Source organism: Mus caroli, unplaced genomic scaffold (assembly GCF_978045245.1).
Source record: "Mus caroli unplaced genomic scaffold, Mus_caroli_1 scaffold_7, whole genome shotgun sequence".
In the NCBI taxonomy this organism is placed as follows: domain Eukaryota; kingdom Metazoa; phylum Chordata; class Mammalia; order Rodentia; family Muridae; genus Mus; species Mus caroli.
In genome coordinates this window covers 56,881,003-56,887,445 of record NW_028227262.1, presented here as the reverse complement: position 1 = coordinate 56,887,445, position 6,443 = coordinate 56,881,003, and the positions used below count along the sequence as shown (strand labels likewise).

The 6,443-nt window shown below is 44.4% G+C and overlaps 1 protein-coding gene across 1 annotated transcript in view; it reads left to right on the top strand.

Moving 5' to 3' along the window:
* Positions 1-2,602: 2,602 nt before the first annotated feature.
* The window catches only part of Fam194c (family with sequence similarity 149 member C), a 57,776-nt gene continuing 53,935 nt past the window's right edge, over positions 2,603-6,443 (top strand). The window contains exon 1 of the mRNA XM_021165293.3: positions 2,603-3,800. The gene's annotated coding sequence lies outside the window, so the exon portion shown is untranslated. The remainder of the gene's footprint in view (positions 3,801-6,443) is intronic.

Genomic DNA, 6,443 nt, shown 5'->3' with positions numbered 1-6,443 from the left:
CCTACAGTTCAGAGGTAGAAGTTGGTAGATGATCTGTTCCCTGTTACTCAGTTGCCTATGTCTGTCCTCTGCAGATATCTGGAGTTGGGCTGAATTATTTGGGCATTTGCAAAGGCTGCTGAGCTGTTTAGAAACCAGTGTTCCTTAGTTTTGCCAGTTAGAGCTTTGACTTGTTTCCTGCTTCTGTGCCTTCTGGTGCTCTCCATTACTTTAGTCTTCTTGACTCTCTGAGTAGGTCAGACTTGGACCCCATGGTGCTGAGCAGGTAGGTCCCTGCCTATATTCTTATTTAGCAGGGACGTTTGGTGCACAGGAATCTAAAGGACGTCACTCAGTAGGGGTGTTGGGAGCATTCACCTATGCAGCTGCAGTCAGGCAGGCAGGAGTTGACCACCAAGCCTCTGGGACAGCGTAGCAAAGGAAAACCCACCTCTTTGGGGTTTCCTTGATGCTTTGTCTCTGCTCACATGAGTGGAAATGCCCCGTTCTTCCTCGAAGTCATGTGGCATTTGTATTGGAACAAGACTTATGTCTAATTTCCAGATTTAAGCTTTTCCTAGTATCTTCTGCTGCCAGTCTTTTTGCCCCAGTATTAACAAAGTTTGGACAAATCCCAAAATTACCTCTGAACTCCACAACAAAAGCAGAAGCTAGACATAATGCAGTCCTGTTAGTCTCATCAGGCAAATACCTCCTTTAAATACATCAAAACTCAGCTACCCTTATTTTTTTTCCAGAAATGACACATGTATCCTAAAATTCATATGGAAATACTAGGGACCCAGAATAGCCAGAAAAAAGTTGGAGGACTAAAGATAAGGGCCGAAACTATAAATTCAGCTAAAATAAGGAAATAGTTTAGAGGAGAAAGAAGGAAATAGAATTACTAGACATGTCACAACTGTAAGCAAAAGCAGAAAAGAGCCAAACATGGTGCACACCTTGGGAGCAGAGGCTGGAGAATCTCAGTGGGCTCAAGGCCAGCCTGGACTACATACAAGCTGCAGGCAGAATAAAAGGAAAACAGTTTGATCGCTGGAGATAAAGTGCTTTTATGAGGCAGAGTATCAAGAAGAGAATGTGGTGGGATAAGAGAAGGCAGGAGTGACAGCCAGGCAGCAATGGGCCTATTTGAATGGAGCCAGAAGGCATGGGAAGACCTGGCCACCACAGCCCTTTGGTGAGCAGCAGCAGTAGTCAAGCGCAGTTACTCTTCACCTCATCTAGTACCTGTAGGTCATTTTCCTCCAAGGTTTTGAAGACTTAAGTTTCTTTCTAGTCACCTCTTTACGACACCAGTTAAAAGGTCTGTATACAGTCCCTCAGATTTAGCTTGAAGTCAGCTTCAGAAACTTACTTTTCATGGACCAGCTTTGTGCCAGGGTGTCCAGCAGATGGCAGCAGAGTCCTCAGAGTTCAGAGCCACGCACCAAAGACTATTGGCTTCCTAAGGATGCAATCAATGTTTCACTTTCATTTTGTTTCTTTCCTTTTGGGGGGAGACAGTTTCTTGTAGCTCAAACTTCGTATGTAGCAGAGATTGAACATTTTTTAGTTTATTCTTTGACAATTTTTGTATATGTATGTGCATAGTGTATTGTTTCCCCTCACTTTCTGCCCTCCTCAGATCTCCTTCCACCCTGTCAACTTCCCCTCTTCCACACAAGTCCTTTTTTCCCATCTTTTCATTTTGTTGTGTTGTGATCCACTGATTTTATCTGAGACTATCTGTGATCTGTCTTTTGGGACCTAGGCAATGACTGCCTTACCATCAGAATCCATCCCAACCAATTGTTCAGCAAGGAGAGATAGGGCCCCTTGATCCCCTCCCCAATCAGTGATTGCTCCTGATAGTCACTTTTGTAGGCCCTGTGCAGGCAGTTGTAGCTACTGTCAAGACTGGGTGTGCTGTGTCTGTGCAATGGCTATGCTCTGCACTGAAGATGGCATTTCTCAGTCCTCTGCCTTCCAGCTTGGCACTCTGTTCCCTTTTCTGGTGTTCCTAATCCTCGAGGGATGTGCGCTCAGCAGTCACTTGTTCTCAGCACCTGAGCACAGTGTGGATGGATGGAGAGCCACAGGAGGCTCAAGTGTCAGTATCGACTTTCTGATCCTCTTGTGTGTACCGCTCTGTCCCTAGAGTGTTAGGATTACAGGTGTGGCCACCCCACCGGGTTTATGCCTTGCTGGGTTTTTAACCCAGGGTTATTTTTGCACATTAGGTAAACATTCTACCAACTGAACTACATTTCCAGGCCATTTTTAACTTTGTTAGAACCATATCTTAAAAATGAAATTATGGTGGCACACACCTTTAATCCCAGCACTTGGGAGGCAGGGGCAGGCAAATTTGTGAGTTCCAGGACAGCCAGGGCTACATGGAGGAACCCTGTCTTGAAAAAAAAAAAAAAAAAGAAAAAAGGAAAAAAAGAAAAGAATTTAATTTTTTTATTGAACTTAATATATTCAGAACATCTTAATATACATTCAGGATACAGAAAACATCAAGAGGTACTTTGTTTCTTTTTTTAAAAAGTATATATATATATATATATATATATATATAGAGAGAGAGAGAGAGAGAGAGAGAGAGAGAGAGAGAGTGAGTGAGTCAGGGGCTCTGTATATATATAAAATCCCTGGCTGTATTGAAACTTGCTATGTAAACCAGGCTGGCAACAAACTCAGAGATCAGTCTGCTTTGTTTTCATACTAAATTCCAGAGTGCACTGTAGCCTGCAGTGTAGCCGAGTTTGCACACTCAGTACAGATACACTTTTATCTGTATTTAGGTGTCATAAAGCAGTTGAAAAGTACTAAATTCATATCCAGGTTGTCTCAAACATATAAATCTTCTGATAGTTGAGTGAAGTTTTAAATTTAAAAATTTTTGGTGGTGTGTGGTTTGAGGTGTCAGGTTTGCCTTGCACATGTTTGTCGTGTGCTGTCATTGAGCTACAGCTCCAGTTTCAACTTTTAAGCTCAAAATTTTGTTACTGTGTGTATCTCTGTATGGGGTCAGAGGACAACTGGTAGGGTTGGTTTTCCTGTTCCACCTTTACATGGGTTAGCTCCAGGTTCAAGCTTAGGTAGCTAGGTCTCAAGCACTTCGCTCAGCTGCCTGCCCCCTTTCCCACCAAGTGTTAAATTTACATTAGGGAAATTGAAGTTGAATCCTTTTGTTGTGCTAACTTGTGTGCAGGACTGCTCCAAATAACCATTTGCTGGCTTTGTGGTCCCTGTACATTATCTTCCCATTAATGACCAAAGATTGGCAAGCCGGTTTCTCCCAGGTGCACATCCAAGACTTATGACCGTGTCTGAATTGGAAGTGGTTAAGCCTACAGGAGAATGTTCTCGTGTCTTCTCTGCATGTCTGGAGAGCAGAGCAAGCCATTGAGAAGACTGCTTTGAGTTCCTTGTTTTCACTGTAACCTCTCCTCTGGGCTTTGTGTGTTTGGGCGCAGTTCCTTTGAATTGGTGTACTGAATCATTCTGCTGGCCTGCAGAATGCCCAAAGGAGAGCATTTGAATCCATATACATGAGGTGCCTGCTGCACTTAGCTATGCATTTGCCAGAGGCGTGGCTAATTCCCCTGGGTTGCTCTTCAGCTGGTCTGGTTGTGACATACAGATGAGGCAGTGGAATTTAGAATCCGGAACAGGGGTGGGTACTGGTCTTTACAGTTAACACAACAGGATAGCCACACCATATGTGGCTCAAGTTTCCTTTTGAACCAGTAAGACAAGCTGAGTCAGTTATATGCCAGACTGTTCACATAAAATGCTACATAGCCAAGGTGAGTGATAATAACTAAAAATAATTTGTTGGCTTGAAAATGGTGAGAAGAGACTCATGTGGCTTGAGGACTCGTGTGACTTATGGAGGCTATTGGTATGTGCCTTCGTGTTTGAAGAGTGAGTGATTCACGTGTACTGGTGAGGGCTCAGTGTGGCCCTGGGGTTGATGGTAATGTTTAGGAAACTGGAAAGTCGAGCTGTTCAGGTGAAGCCATGTTTTCATCTGAACCCGTGCCCATTGCTCAGGTTGACAGTGCATGCCTTTAATCCCAGCAGATCTCTGAGGTCTACAGAGTGAGTTCCAGTTCAGCCAGGGCTATACGGTGATATGTGCTCTCAAAAATAAAATAAAAAATAAACTAAACCCTGACCTCTAGCAGAGCCTTGGTGCCCTGCAGTGGTTCCTGATATCCAGGCAGCACACGTGTGTACAGAAAATGGGTGTCCACACATAACAGTCAGAGGCTCATTTCCTTTCCACTCTGAGTTTAAACACCCCCTCTCTTTTTCCCTTCCCTTCCTTCTTTCTTTTCTTCCTCCTCCCATCCCCCTTTCTTCTTATTTTCTCCCTCCCTCCCTCCCTCCCTCCCTCCCTCCCTCCCTCCCTCCCTCCCTTCTTTTTCATTTAAATCCATTTCTAACTGCCATGTTTCCCCAGCTCCCAAAGCTCACCTTTTGTTGTTTTAAGCATTTTCCCAGGCCATGCTTTGTCCTCTTCTGTGTCTTGTACACTATCAGCATTAAGTTTCTCAGAGCTGGAACAGGGCCCCCAATGGAGGAGCTAGAGAAAGTACCCAAGGAGCTGGGGGGATCTGCAACCCTATAGGTGGAACATCAATATGAACTAACCAGTACCCCAGAGCTTGTGTCTCTAGCTGCATATGTAGCAGAAGATGTCCTAGTGGGCCATCATTGGGAAGAGAGGCCCCTAGGTCTTGCAAACTTTATATGCCTCAGTACAAGGGAACACCAGGGCCAAGAAGTGGGAATGGGTGGGTAGGGGAGCAGGGTTGGGGGAGAGTATAGGGAACTTTCGGGATAGCATTTGAAATGTAAATGAAGAAAATATCTAATAAAAAAATTGAAAAAAAAAAAAAAGCAAAAAGAAAAGACCTGGCTCTGCTCTCCACCTGGTCTCCTAGGTTACAGGTACTCTGAGAGTCGTGCAGAACATTTGGCTTCTTGGATGCTAGTTTAAATTTCCAGGGAGCGCTGGTCAGTGCAGTGTGTAATGTACCATTTACATTACATGTAGCTGGTTTGCTTTCATTTAAAGTTTCTAAAACAGAGCTGCTCAATTACTTTTAGTTATTGCCTAGTAGTTCATCAAAATAACAGAAACAGAAGCACTGGTCAGCATTCAGACATGGTAGGAAAGGACCAGCCAGGGCACCTTTTAGATCAATTTAAATTGTTTTCTCACACTGCCACCTTCCCTCTGTCTTTGAAATGTCCCCTTGAGTATCACTTTGAGAAGTAGCATCACTCACTGACATGGAAAGGCATTCATTCTTAATCGATCCTTTCAGGAAATTCATCTCAGTGGGCCTGTTAACACTGCAATGACTGTCCCTGTAGAGGGGTCAGGTATTTAGAAGGGTTGGTACCCCAAGACTGTATTGCCAGGGTTTCCTGTTGAGCCTTGGCATGACAGGGTGGAGCAGGATGCATACTGGCCCTCATCATGTGTGCTAAGATGCACTTCTCTGTGTGGCCTGTTTTCCTGCCTGCTGGAGAACTCTCTAGCATCTCTTTAGATAATACTACCTTATATGCCAAGCAGCTCAGGGGACAGCAGGGATGAGGACATCTCTTCCATTATCAGAAGCCATGCTTACTCACAGGGCAGTCACACAAACCACTTCTACACATTAAACCCTTAGAGGAGTATTTCTGACCCAAGCCAGAAGGAACCAGAAACTAGGGAAGCATGGCCAGATGACCGGGGAAGCCTGCTTTCCTTTTGTTTTTGAGTCCTCGGCACTTTTACCCAACTTTGTTCGTGGCTCAGTACCACTACAGGGAAGGATATGTGTCCTCCTTTTAAACCTCAGCCAAAATGTACCTCTTCTCATACGTGTTTTGTGGTGGGTGTGTCCATACCAGTATCACAAAAATAGGAGCAATATGCTGCACTATGCTGCCATGGCTGTGACAACTGTGATGTCACCAAATGTTGGGACATTTCCACTTATGACCCGAAGGGTCCAGTGCTGAGGACGCCATCTGTCATCATGTGCCCATGTCGGTGCTGAATGAAACGTTTGCATATATAGTAACTACAAGCATTGGTTAAGCAGGCATGATCCTGTTTCATCTGTGGCTTCCCCAGGCTCTCTGTGCCCACCGTGCCACACTATTCCTAGAGGGCTTTGTTATTCCATCATCTGTTTTTTCCCCTCCTATCTGCTTGGTAACTTCTTAGCTTCAGGAACACCCTCTGGTCTGCCTCCTGTTGATGTTTTTCTTTGGTGTTATTGGTGGTTTGAATGATAGATGTTCCTCTGTATTCTCTGGAATTGAAATACTTGGCCCCCAGTTTGTACACTGTGTGTATCTGTGTGCTTTTGTATGTTTGTACACATGCACATGCATGCTTATGTATGCACTTGCTAGAGAGGTATGTCACTGAGGTAGGTTTT